This window comes from Canis lupus, chromosome 15 (genome assembly GCF_003254725.2).
Source record: "Canis lupus dingo isolate Sandy chromosome 15, ASM325472v2, whole genome shotgun sequence".
Classification (NCBI taxonomy): Eukaryota; Metazoa; Chordata; class Mammalia; order Carnivora; family Canidae; genus Canis; species Canis lupus.
The window spans coordinates 43,307,793-43,322,082 of NC_064257.1; the positions used below are offsets into that span (position 1 = coordinate 43,307,793).

A 14,290-nucleotide genomic window follows, 5' to 3' on the forward strand; every position below is an offset into this window, starting at 1 on the left:
AGAAACTAGAAAAAAAAAGAGCCAACTTAAAACAAAGTAAATAGATAGAAATAATAGAGATAAGATGAAATAGAAAAGGGACAAATAATAGAAAAAAATCAATAGAATAAACAAAACAGACTCTGAAAAATTCAATAAAATCAATAAACTTTCAGCCAGACTGATCAGGAAAAGCACAGAGAAGACATAATTTATCAAATCAAGAATGAGAGGTGTAACATCTCTACAGATCCTACAGAAGTTTAAAAAGAATATTATATATGTTTTATTGATAATAATTTTAACAATGTAAATGAACGATAAATTTTTTTTGAAAATTGCACACTATCAAGCTCACTCAAGAAAAAATAGACTACCAGTGTATGTATTAAAGAAATTGAATTTGTTTTAAAAATTGGATGCCTTCCTCCTGGATTGGTAAGTAGACACAGAAACAGGATTTTCATTCTTACCACTTCTATTTAACATCATACAGTAAAAGAGAAAGAAAAGGCATACAAATTAGGAAGAAGAAAAACTATCATTAATTGCCAATGACATGACTGTATGTGTAGAAAATCTTATGAAATTTAGAAAAGATACTTCTAGAATTTATAGAAGAGTTTGGCATGACAGTAGGATAAAAAAAGTCAACACATAAAAATCTTAAAAGGTTAAACATGCATCTGCCAACTGTTTCAACAATCTCCCCTTAGATATATCCCAAGAGGAAAAAACATTTCCATATGTATTGCTATATAACTGATATGTGAATGTTCATAGAAATGCACAGTTGAAAACTGAAAATTTAAAAATTACAAAAGCATTAATTACTTAGTTATTCATTTAACAAAATATATGAAGACCTATACACTAAAACATTGCTGAGAGAATTTTTTAAAGACCTAAATAGATAAAAAGATATATCAGAAGGCTGAATATTAATATAATTTATCCATATTAACCCACAGACTTTATATAATTCCAATCAAAATCCTATCAATAAATTGAATCTGAAATTTATATGAAAATGCAAATGTTTGGAAGACCCAAAACAAATTTGAAAACGTAGGAAAAATTTGGAGCACTCACATTACCTGATTTCAAGATTTTCTATAAATCTACCTCAATCAAGATGATGTGGTATTGGAATAAGAATAGGCATAAAGGTAAAAAAAAAAAAAAAACAGACTTATGTATATATGGCATATGATATTTAACAATACTATCAAGGTAATTCAGTGAAGAGAAGAAAATCTTTTCAACAAATAGTTCTGGAACACTTGAATATTTGTATGCCAAAACAAATGAACCTCAACTATCACCTCATGTTGCATACAAAAATTAACTTGACATGATCATAAACCAGACATAATGGCTAAAACTAGGAAAATTCTAGGACAAAACTTAGGAGAAAATCTTTATGAATTTGGGATTGGTAAAATTTTTCTTAAATTAGATATCAAAGAAAAACACAAAATATTTTAAAAATTATAAATTGAACTTTATAAAAATTTAAAACTTTTTAAAGGGTACTGTTAAGAAAATTACAAAACAAGACACAATCTGAGGGAAAATATTTGTAAAACTCCTATCTGACATAAGACTTGTATCTAAATATATAAAGAGCTCATACAATTCAATAACAAGACAAATAATCCAAAAAAGGGGGCAGCAAAATATTTGAAGACAGCTCACAAAAAGAAACATAAAAATTATGATGAAAATATGCTCAATAATGTCGTCAGGAAAACAATTTTTTTAAAAAAATGAGATTTCAAATATACCCCCTAGAATGGTTAAATTTTAAAAGAATCACAATGCAAGAGTTGTGAGGATGAGGCGAAACTAGATTTCTCATGCTACTGGGAATGCAAAATGGTACATTCATTTTGGAAATTGGTTTGAAAGATGAATCTATCCTAACCATATGACCTCCCATTTCTACTCTTTGGAATTTAATGAAAATATGTCTTCATTGAAAAGCCTGCATGCCAAGTAACTAAAAATGGGAATAACTGAAATATCTATCAGCTGATAAAATGTGGTGCAGCTATACAATGGAATGGCACTACTTAGCAATAAAAAAGAATAAACTCCTGATGTGTGTGTTCTGTTAAGAGGAAAAAGGCAAGCACAAAACAATTCTATCTTCTGTTAGGTGGTAGTTACCTGACTGTAATACATTTGTCAAAATCCTAAATCTATATACTTTAAAAGGATGAATTTTATTGTATGTAAACTCTACTTGAAAATATACAAGCATAACTTGAAGTAGGTTACTGGATTAGAGGAGAGAAGAGATAACAAATTTAAGAAATGGGTCGAGAGGCTCAAGAACTGAACGACCTGAGTTTCAGAAAGAGTAGAGAAAATCAAGAAGCGTGAATCACCAAAGAAATAATTCAAGAAAATTTCTCAGAACTGAAAGACATTAGATTCCCAACTCAAAGAGACCACTGTATACTCAGTCAATGGATAAAAATAGACTTATATCAAAATACTTTTAGAATACCAGGCAGAAAGGGAATATCTTAAAAGTCTCCTTGCTGAGGGTTAGGGCAGGGGGAAATGTGACAAGTCACACACAAAAGTATCAGAAATCAGACAGAGTCCACATTTATCAAAGCAAGACAGGAAACAAAAAGTCAAAGGAGCAACCTTTCAAAAGTATGCAAGAAGCTATTCTCTCTACCGCCAAACTGTAGGTTTTAATTGTCAGGTACAAGAAAGAAATGTTCAGATATACAGTATTTCAGACTTGTTTCCATGCACCTTTTCTCAGGAAGCTACTGGGTGAAGAAGCTTTGCAGATAGCATGAAGAAGTAAGAAGATCAGAAATCCAGGAAACGGGATCAGACTAAGAAAAGGTGAAAGTTTATACCTAGAATGGCACGAAGGATTGCCCTGAATGAGAGCTGTCCAGGAATAGGCTCACATACCCTGACTAGAGAAGGTCACAAAAGGAAGCTGATAGAACTGTAATTTTGGAACACAGGGAGAGAAGGTTTAGCACATGGGGAAGAATGTGAGGATGAATTAATAAGAAGACTATAGAAAACCAAGCAAATAAAAAACCATGACATTTATTAGCTCCAGGATAAGGTTTTCAAGGAAAAGAAGGAGAGGAGAAGAGGAAGGAGTCACAGAATATACCCTTGCTCAGCTCTGAAAAATATTTACATGGTCATAATAATGCAAACACATAACATTGCTCGAAACCAAAGCATAGCTAAATTTGAAGGCCTAGAAGATGTGGGAGTTGTGGTGAGGAGAAGGATTGGCTTTAAAAAAAGAAGAAAAAAAAAAGCGCTAAATCCTCATTTTCCATAGTGGCAACACTTCGCATTGAAACGTCAAGGACTAGCAATCTAAGCATGTTATTTAACAAAAGACTTGAAAGGGGTTGCCATTAAGGGGTGGAAAATGAGGAGCCAATGTGGGCAGAACACTGTGGGGTTTGTAATTATTATTTTGTTTTTTATATTTTTTATTATTACAAAATGTAGAACAACAGGATTATTCAAACCATGTGCGTGTATAGATTTAATAAAAATTAAAGTCAATTTTTAAGTCTGAATGCCAGCTAATAAAACCATCACTCCAACCAGGTGTGCTGCCTGGGGCTTCTGTGGGAACGCAGTGGGAGCACCGACCTGCACCTCGGTGCACCCTGACGCTGGTGCACCACACAGACTTCACAAGGCCCTGTGCTGCGTTGATATAGGAGTGTAGCACTTCCTTAGCACTTACCTGTGTCACACTGGTCATTATTGACTCAGGTAAGCCTCACAGCAACTCTGTAAGGAAGGAGCCGGCTTTACCTCCAGGTTAGGGAGGAGGAAACTGAGAAAGAACTTCACTACCTCCCGTGGTTGCCCAGCTGTTTTGCAGAGTTGCTGACATGCCTTATCAAGCAGGATGGCCCTGGAGTCTGTTTCTCAGCACAGGGAGTTAAGGAGTTTTACGCGCCCCTAAGATCTCACAAGATGAAGGATCTTCCTAACCAGGTAGGATTAGATGCCAAGCAGCCCAAACCCACATGCCCATCACAATCCGTAAGCTGGAAGGTATACGGAAATCGCTGCATTGGGCCCTCGGTAAATATGAATGCAAGAGAAAATCCTGTCTTTCTCAAATATTTTTCAAGGGAAATAAAACAAAGAAAAGCAATAATCACACCAGAAACCTGCTCCCTCCTCAGGTAAGATACTAGTTTTGGAGACACTGACTTGAATATATAACTGCTAACTAATGCTTCAGGAGGGTGTGTTCTAACATATCTTGAATCTACCCTGAGGTATTACGTGAGTAATTAGGTAATTTGGACGAGAATTATATTGTTCAAGATAAGTTCTATTTGTAGTAAGAGACTTTTTAAGCATTTCTCTTTCTTTTTTTTCACTTTAGACGATTTCAAATAAGAATTCAGGAATTAAAATATTTGGGAAGATCACAAAGTATCTTAAATTTGAGTGAAATTTCTCTTTCAGCCAACTTTTGTGTCATTATTTAGAAGTACGCATTAGCCAGAAATAACCATGATAGCTCAGTGTGCATTTCCCCCCATTTTTCTAAATTTATTCAATGACTCAGACATACATGTCTGCAACAAAATAAAATTATGCTATACATACTAGGATGCAACTTGCTTTTCTTTTGTCTGTAATACATAATTAAAACATTTCCAGATGAGGTACAGAGTCTTACTTGGTTATTTTTAGTAACTACATGGTATTCTATAATATGAATATGTTCTAATTCATTAACCATTATTGATAAACTATTAGATTGTTTTCTTTTTTCTTTGCCTTTCTTTCTTTCTTTCTTTCTTTTTCTTTTTTCTTTCTTTTTTGCTATTACAAACCATGTCACAGTGAACATCCTTGTGCAAATATATTTACAGATTCATATTTTTAATTCTGTAAGATATGACCTAGAAGAGGTCTTTTAAAACACAAATTAGATCATATTTATTTGCTTCATACCTTCTAATGTCTTCCCATTTAGAATAAAATCCAAACTGTTTTCCATGGCCTTGCCAACCACTCAACCCCACCCTGTGTTTCACAAGAAGGATAATGGCATTTTGACTTTCACTTCTTTATCCCATATACAATTTCCCTTGTTCCCTCAACCCATCACTTCCATGTCGTACTGCCTCTCGTGAAAGGACATCGCATCCCTAGGCTTTGCTGTAATGAGCAGAACTCATCACTAAATGTTCACCTTATGAATCTTAAGGCCTAAGCTTGACTTTAAGCAAGGGGTCACATGATTTTGCTGGGCCATGCGAGCCACCTGCAAGGAGCCTGAAACAGTCAGTTCAAGCACATTGACAAGAACCTTTCCAATTCGTCTAGATAATGTGACATATTAGTTTTCTGGCCAGGATACCTCAGAAGGACCCAGTCAAATGTCTGCGAGTGGATTTTCTTCTGATCCTTGAAAGGATACCACTCCAGATTCAATCTGACTTAGAAAAATAAGAAATGTGTTCTTTCTTCTACAAATATAATAGAGCTAATTGTACTAAATAGAACTTAAGGAGAGCACTAGAAATACTTTATATCTCATAAAATGTCAGCAATTGAGAGGAAGCCAGCACCACACCTTTTTATCCATCTAATTTTAATATATTAGTTATATACATATATATATTAAGATTCATAGACAACAATGTTGAAGATCTAAAATTTGTCAAAAATTATTGTACCAAAGTTGAAGGTGAAAAATCTCATTAGACAAGAATAATGCTGAATTCATGATCAGTATCAATAGTGAAATGGCCCATAGAGTTAATCTATACACTGATGCTAAAAATTATAGATTATAGTAACAAATTGTAGGTATAGACGTTTCCCTTTCTGTTTCAGAAATAACCCAGAGGAAAATATCTTTCTCTGCCTAGAATTCTGTGAAGGAGGCTCTGGCTGATTCGTTAACAATGTTTGACTTTCAAGACTACTAACATAAGTCGGTCAAAGTAAATAACATTCAGAAGGATGTTGGATTGTTCTAGACACCGAAGATATTTGACATGGCAGCTGAGTCAGGATGCTGGACCAGAAGAAATACATTTTCGTTATAGATGTCACATAATTTCTGATATTAACTAAATAAGAAAGGACCTAAAAGGTTGAATATGGAGCAATTTGCTTCCTAAAAGCAAGTTATGTTTGTTTTTGTACACTGGTGATAATAATGCCAGGGGGAGAAAAGGACAATAAGCCATAATTTTTTTAGTGTTTCCTCCACGGAGTTCCACTTAACAAAAGTATTTTTGTAAATGGAAGATATATTGTAGAACATACAAAGAATAGGAAAATAATACAAACGTTCACTTTGAAACTTTGAGTTATATGATTCTGTAATTCCTGACTTATAGGTACCAGTAGGAAAGGTTCACCCAACTCACTGAGGCTGAGGGGGAGCCACACTGACTGTTTTTCATGAAGCAAGAGGCATGGTACAAGTCATAATTCAATCCATCTCAAATGAACAAGTATCTGAGAGACACGTAGCAAAAAAAAAAAAAAAAAAAAAAACTATAGACAAAATGGGAAAACATATCTGCAATATTTTGTGCTGTAAGTAGTTTAAAATTCTTAAGATAGTAAGTAAGACCTCTTATGACTCAAAAAGGAAAAGATGGACAACCCAATGGAGAAGGGGACTACAGATAAGGACATGGAATTCACACAAAATAGAAGACTAAGTTGCCAATAAATGTGTTTAAAAAAAAAAAAAAAAGCAACCCTAGTATATGGAAATAATGAGATTTTTTCTCTACCTCCATTACATGAGCAAGTTTTCAGTGTTTTTTTGTTTGGCGGGTTGGTTGGTTTTTCTTTTTGTTTCTGTTTCAAGTAATATGAAGTTCTGTTGCCACTTGATTATCTTGTCAGAAAGCAGTTCGGCAGTTCATAGCAAAAGCTGGAAATGTTTACGTTCATTTCAAGCTGTTTGGTGCCAGATACTCTGCTAGGCACTGAATTAAAAACTATCAAAAATGACCCATCCCAGGTCCAGCGGACCACATAGACTCACTGGATGCAGGAGCACACATGCTGTTATGAAGAGAAGGGGACTACTATGGTAACTCAGACTGATATTTTTCTTTTTTTTATTTTAATGAGTCAGAGTAAGTAAGTTGATTGGAGGTGGTGAGGGTCAGGGAAGATTTTTATAAAGTTAATAATTACTAAAAGCTGCCACGGCCCTTTATCAGCAGGAACGTAACTTAAATCACTAACCATCTCCTAGAGCAACTGAAGTAACAGCAACAAATTTCTTTTAGGGTGCTGGGAGCTAGATCAAAAGTGATCCCCAAAGGATCTAATAAGCATGAGGTCAGGGCCCAAGCTGCAAACTAAAAGGGTACATTCTCCAGACCCTCCCAGTAAGACTGGTATCTACACAACCTGAAGCAAATAATGCCTCTGGCTCTCCCTGGGCCCACATTCCAATTCCTGTTCGCATTACTCCCTTCCCTGTGTGATTTACAGTGCATGCTTTTAAAATGCAGATTTTTTTCAAGGTTTTATTGTTAGCATTTAAGTCATTAGAATTGTGGCCTCAGTATAGTTACAGAAATTGACTACAAATTCCAAGTGTCTGTGTACGCAGGACTCAGTTATAGATTCTCATCTTTAATCCTTTTCTGATCTATAGTATTAAAGAAATTACGTCTTAAGACGAATGTAGAACCAGTTCCTCTTTAGATTTGTTATCTGTTTTCAAGAACTTTTTTTTCCTTCCTGCCTTCTTTCTTCCTGTATTTGGAGATTATTTGAATACCATGTACTGTAAATGTGTGTGTTTAATGCATATAGAAATGTTTTAAATCAAGGAATTATAAAGAGGGTATGGGTGTATTCAATTCTTTTTTCTTAGAACACAGCTCTGATGGATGCTAAAAAAGATTTTTTACTTAATGAAAGAAAAATACAAATACAACAAATTAGATTGGCTCTTGTAATTGGCAGGTGTTGGGTTTTCAATGGAGACAAAAGACTACATTTTAGAGCCATTCTTTTCCTTGTGTCTAATTGAAATTTTGTTTCATTGTATGAATCCACAGGGTGGGGGAGTATCTATCCAAGGTATTCTTTGAACTGTCAAAACAGAGTTTCCATCAGTCCTTGCCTAAGGGAGCTATGACCTGGATAGAAAATACCACAAAGTATTAAAGCAAACTTTAGTTTTTTTGACTGCCCCAGTATCTTCCCCTTTTCCTCCCACCGAGGAGTTGGTTCACTGTGGTCTTGTTTGGAATATTCCATGAAGAACACTGACAATGCATCAGATTGGTCATGGTATGAACAATTTTCATGGATGGAAATACAAAGGCCAGGGTTAAATGAAAGCCTTTATAGCAGCTTTGAACAGTAATAAATTCTGATGAAAAGTCTCCCGCCCTGCAGACCATCTTAATCTTTTTCAGGCACACACTGGATAGCTTACAGGAGAAGCAGAGTCTTCTGCAGGAGAGAAGGAAAGAACAAAACCAGGGGCCTTTCATTTAAGCTCAGAGATAAAATTCATCCAAATTTCACAAAACAGTCTTGGGATGTAAATCAAATGAAAAATTCCTTTCATAGTTGGCCCACTGGTGTGCCACCTAAAATGACCAAGCGTGCTCTTCCTGTTTTCTGTGTGTGCCTAAGGGTGAGCTGGAACAATAAGGTGCTGGATGCTGTGATTTATTTGATATTGTAACCCAATGCAAAATGACCTCTGGTATATGACAGAAAATAATCTGGCTTCTTTGAAGGGGGTGGGGAGTGGGGGGGAGGGAAGGGAATAAGTACTGGTGGCGTTAAAATAAAAAGTAAATAACTTATCACTGTAAGGGTTTCCAAGTATTGCAGCCCACGAAGGCCTGCACTCTGCTTGGAATGTGATAAGGTGGCCAGGCCAGTTGTGAAATACTTCTTTGGTAGGAACTCTGAGCTGACAAGCCATATAAAGAAGTGTTGCAGATTAGAAGCTGATTTCTTGTCAACATATCAGGGGTGGTCCTTTCACAGCCTAACAATGTGAGGGACACTGAGCCTTGACAGAAGAAGAAACAGAAAAGCCTCGCTTCTAAATAAGAGGAGAAAATGCACTTCAATAATCTAATCTGGACTTTAACTTGAATTGAGCACAGCCTTCTACAGTTGATAAGCAGGGGATATGGAGTGAGGCCAGGAAGCTCACAGAAGGAGCTAGAGCTTAAAGTCAGAAGAACAAAGGTTGACCCCTTTCTTCGTTACCTACTAACTGGAGGATCCTGGGTGAATCCCTAAGCCTCCCTGGGTCTCAGCTTTCTCTGGGTTGAACAGATATAATGATACATGCCTCTCATTGTTGTGAGGTTTAAATAGGATAACAAGGAGGCTGATCAGCAGCGTCTGCCTCATCCTGGCTCCTTCTTCACCCATTCCCTTAAAATAAGAACATCACCAAATCAGTGGGCTCTACCACTTTTTATTGTACCTATGATACAGAGCACATTTATCTCACCAAGCACCGCTCTTCGACAGTTTCTGGCTTTAGTATTCTGTAGAATGAATTTAGAAGTTTTCTACTGGATTCTACAACATTGTCTGATGTTGGCCTGAGTCTTATAGATTTTTTTTTTTAAAACTCCAGTTGACAAGTACTTCTCTGGAAAAGTCACAATGACTCTATCTTAATTTCTACTTATCCTGTACACCATGAATCAGTGCACACTGGTCAAGGCATGACATAAAAGTCATCTAAAAGAGAATGAACTCTAAGCATGCTAGTTACAGTGCAGTGCATGCCTACGGTTTAAGGAACCATCTCCTAATAGGAAAACTAGTCATGCAAACCTAAGTTCCTCTCATCAGGAAGGAGCAGCGAATGTCTCTGTAAATTAGCATTATAATATTGACACAAGCAAGTTTTATTACTTATGTCCAGCCTACGAAGAGCTTCAGTTGGTCTAGAATTGATCAGTAGGGATCCAATAAAAGAAAACAGAATTTGTAACAGTGAAATCAGGCACTTCATAGTCTAATCCTTACATAACAGAATAAGAAACTGAAGCTCTCTGGAGGAGCCTGTGACCTGCACAGTTACTGAGTATCTGAGCCAGAACACAAACCCGGCTGTCTCCTCAGAGCCCCAGGCTCTTTTTGCGTTGCTGTTTCAGATCTCCCCAAACAGGCTCCCGGCTATAATCACAAGCTGGAAATAACCTAAACATTTCCCAAAGTTTTGAAAATGTCACATACATCAGTGCTTTCTAAGATGGCTTTCACAGAGACGTTTAGTGACACTGGAAAAAAAACGCTTTTCGCAAAAATGAAGCCAGCAGATGGTTATTGTGGAATGGCCATCCCAGTTTTCAACCCCACAAGGTATAAATAAGTACAGAGAAATATCCACTCTTTTGAATGATCATCCAACCCTCTTGAGGTTTTCATCCTCACCAGCCATAAATATCACTTAGCTCTTCCATTCATTTGTGGCCTGGTAATATACCCCACCAGGAATTAAGAATTTCTCATTTCCAAAGCTGGTTTGACCACCCACTTACTGTGTGGCCTTGGACAAGTCATTTAGCGACATTCTCAATCTCAATCATACAGTAAGAATCTTGATTTGTCTTATGACAATGACCTTATTTGCACTTACTACAGCTTTCCATTTGTAAAGCTGATTTAAAAAAAAAAAAAAGTAGCATCATGCTATCACATATATAGGTTGTGTCATCCAAACATGGCAAGATTGGAACACAGGAAAAAAAAAGTGGGAAAAACCCATCAGCACACCACAGTTGAAAAAGAATCTTAGTAACGAGCATTCTTACAAATTATGTTATTAAAAGAAAGGCTCTAATGAGGAATAAATGTCCATAGAAATTTACCACATGTCCATTAAAACACAGTTCTTGCATGAAGCTTCTTTAGGAGGTTCCAGAGACATAGCCTTCACTCTTAGGCTGGGTTAAGAATGGTTTCTCTATGATCTCATAACCCCTTGATTACACTGATGTCATTTCACTTATCACATTACATTATAGTTATTTATTCGTGTATCTGTAGGCCCAGTAGACTTCAGGCCTCACAGGCAGGAACCATGTCTTATCATCTTTACATACACATTGCCTGGCACACAATAGGTATTAAATACCTGGTTTCTTGAGCTCTACCATAATGGGACAGTTGGCAGCATATGGGAGAAGCTGTGCAATTCTGTTCTCGCAGCCAGTGGAGAAATGAAATGATGTTTTTCTGGTAGAGTTTTATTTCCTCAACTTATAAAAAGACACTAATAAAGACTTGAACTTTTATGAACAATATTTCAGTCTCTCTCACACCTATCTTACTTTAGGGCCTTGAGACAGTGGTTTAAGTATGACTATATCTTATTGATTCTGGCTGAAACACATACACACACATGTGCACACATACATACACTCACATGCATGCACATACACCCACATGTTCATCACATATTCACACACACATTCACATACATACTCTCTTTCTCTCACACACATAGATACACACATGCTCAAGCCAGAAGACATGCAAAAGGAATAAAATATTGAAAATTTGTATAGAGCTAGAAGTACGTGGTAATTATGGGAAGGCCAATAATTTACCTCATCAATAAGACCCATAGACTTTAGTCCAGGAAACATACCTTTGAGAAAACAGTGAGTGACAGCTTACCATATCGCTCTATACAGGCCTGCTGGCACTCAGCACCTCCTGACTGCTGGGAGAATCTATTGCTATAAATTGTACCAAAGTCAAAGGGCCCTCATTCCACCTTGAAAAATGCCGTTTTTCCTGTGAATATTCTTCTGAGTGTGTTGGAACTTCTTGCCATAGGAATTTAGGTTGGGGTATAGATAACCTAAGGATCCTGAAGAATGCCAGCATTCATTCACAATTGTTTTATAAATATTTATCTTTGATACATAAGTCCAAGATCATGCAGAATATTTACCTTTTCTGAAAAAAAATCCAAATAGAGTAAAAAAAAAAAATCAAGAAACACAAGAGCTAAGCTGCTTTTTTTTTTACTACTACTACATTATTTTGACAATTTTAGTATATCCTTTGTTGCAGTTTCCTATGTTAATGCAAGATGACACTAATTTGTTGCTATTATTCTGCCTTCAATTCTTTCCTCTGTTTTGATAAAACAAGGAAGAAAATGCTATCATAAATCTATTATTCCTAAGGTAAATTGGCATGAATCAGTGTCACTACGGTAAAGAGAAAGCAGCCAGTAAAAGTCGAGGGGGAGGCTGTGGGCTCTAGAGCTAATCTTTAGTGGCCACATGAATTTAGTAGAGTTACTAAACCTCTCTGGGTTTAATTTCTGCACCTGCCAATGGAAACATTCCTTAGACAGAGACCCAGCAGTTTAACAGCTCACTCAGAGCCATAAAAGAGGAAAGAAACTGTACGGCCCTCGCCCATCATCACCCTGGTACAGAAACTGATCCTCACCACCGTAGCCAGCAAGATCGAGTGACAATGAGCAATACTGTCCCCCATCTACCACTACTAAAGTCTAGATGCTACTTGAGACTCCAGCCCAGGAGTTTTTCCTATGGAAGGGGTGGTGGTGTTTTACACAGAAAACACTAGGGATTTGGGAATGGAGAAAACAAAGAAAATGATGGAGGTGTGGGGAATGTGCCAGAATCCAAGTTAGAAATGGGTGACATTAGCCACAGGATCCCTTCTTCGGGGGTCTCAATCTTTAAGAATTTGTCATTTTTGAAATCAAAGAGAAAGCCAAAGGGAACTATGGCTTTAATCTCATTCTTCCTTTATTGTAACTTCTTTAGGAAATTGCCTTGACAATTTAGGATAGAATGTAACTAATCTAAATATATCTAAATAGTCTGCTGTGCTCCTCTTCCCCGGAGACCGAATTGGCACAACAGCAGGAGGTGTGGTTCCTTCCCACTCTTTCTGGGCACCAGCAAAGTGGGGTCCTCAGCCTGCTGAGTACATGACAACACACAGCTCCAATATGCCCTGGAACCTCTCCTAGCAAGGAGGGGCTGGGGAGAAACTCCAAAGGTGAGAGGAGCTTTCTAAGGTGGGCAAGCTGGAGAAATAGTAAAACCAGCCCTTCTTGCTGGCCCTGAACGTTAGGTAACTGTGGACCAAAGAAATATGGCAAAGGGCCCATCAATCAGATGGTGTGAGGGAGGGGAGGAGCAAGGAGAGAAAATAAAAGCAAAGCCAAAACACCACCAACAGTGACGCAAATACAGTCAACAGCCTGAAACCACAAAGGAGTCTTCACATGTAAACAGTACCTCAGTCCAGTTCATTATCCATCTATCATTTGAATCCAGCCAGGACCTGGAGAAGTGGAAGGGGTAACCTGAAGCATCCGGGATCTGTCACCATGTGATCTGTTAAATGCAGACTTCAGCATATTACAGAGATTTATCTTTGATCTCCAAATTTCATTGATTTTTTTTTTGTCTTTTCAGAAAGGATATTGCTCTTATTCTTCAATGTAATCAACTCATTACTAACAGTTCTAAGCTCAGTAATTTTCCAAATACAATTTGATTTGCAAATATCATGACTCCAAGAGTAAAAAACAACATGGAATTTGTAAATACTAGAATCTATGAGGATTCTTCTCCTAAAACTAAATTTCATATAACCTCAAACAAATTAGTAAGAAAAATCTTCAGCCCTCGCACTCCCACCTCCAGGTCGACAGCAAGTTACAAGTAGCACCAATCAGGGCCATACAAAAAATAAAAATAATTGTCACAGTCAAGCTCCCTATAAAAACTTCAGCGGTTAGTAGAAGCCCTGCAACAACTTTTCCTCACTTTAGAGGACATAATTTTCAAGTTCATTTCTCAATATCTGGAATGTATTGCATACAACTCTTTAGATATAATTTTTCCCATCCAAACATGGATGGCTTGAGGGGATTTTTCATATTTCTTCCCCCATCACTACTAAGGAAGTGCAGTGCTTAAAGGGTTTTCCAGGTTCCCTGGGGCAGTTTCCCCACTGACCTGGGGGTACCTGTAAGAACTCGAGTTTTCTCCATCCTGTTCTCCGGCCTGCCAAATGATGATACTGCTTCTTTCCGGTAGCCGTGTCATTCCCTGAAGCCACATTGCATAATACATTTCAGATCTTTAGTCACAATATACTAAACATACCCAGGTCCTTTTTAAGACTGATTTTGCCCCCTAGTTGTCTCACATAGTATCAAATAGGAGAGGAAATTAGGTCAAATTAAAACTGACAATAGATCGCCAGTGCTAAGTAGACTTAATGTCCCAGGCTT

General features: G+C 37.0%; 1 long non-coding RNA gene across 1 annotated transcript in view; it reads right to left on the bottom strand.

The window, feature by feature from the left end:
* LOC112654815 (uncharacterized) overlaps positions 1-10,967 on the bottom strand; it is a 29,502-nt gene extending 18,535 nt beyond the window's left edge. Inside the window, exon 1 of the long non-coding RNA XR_003133390.3 lies at positions 10,863-10,967. This is a non-coding gene — a long non-coding RNA (uncharacterized LOC112654815). The remainder of the gene's footprint in view (positions 1-10,862) is intronic.
* Between the last annotated feature and the right edge of the window lie 3,323 nt (positions 10,968-14,290).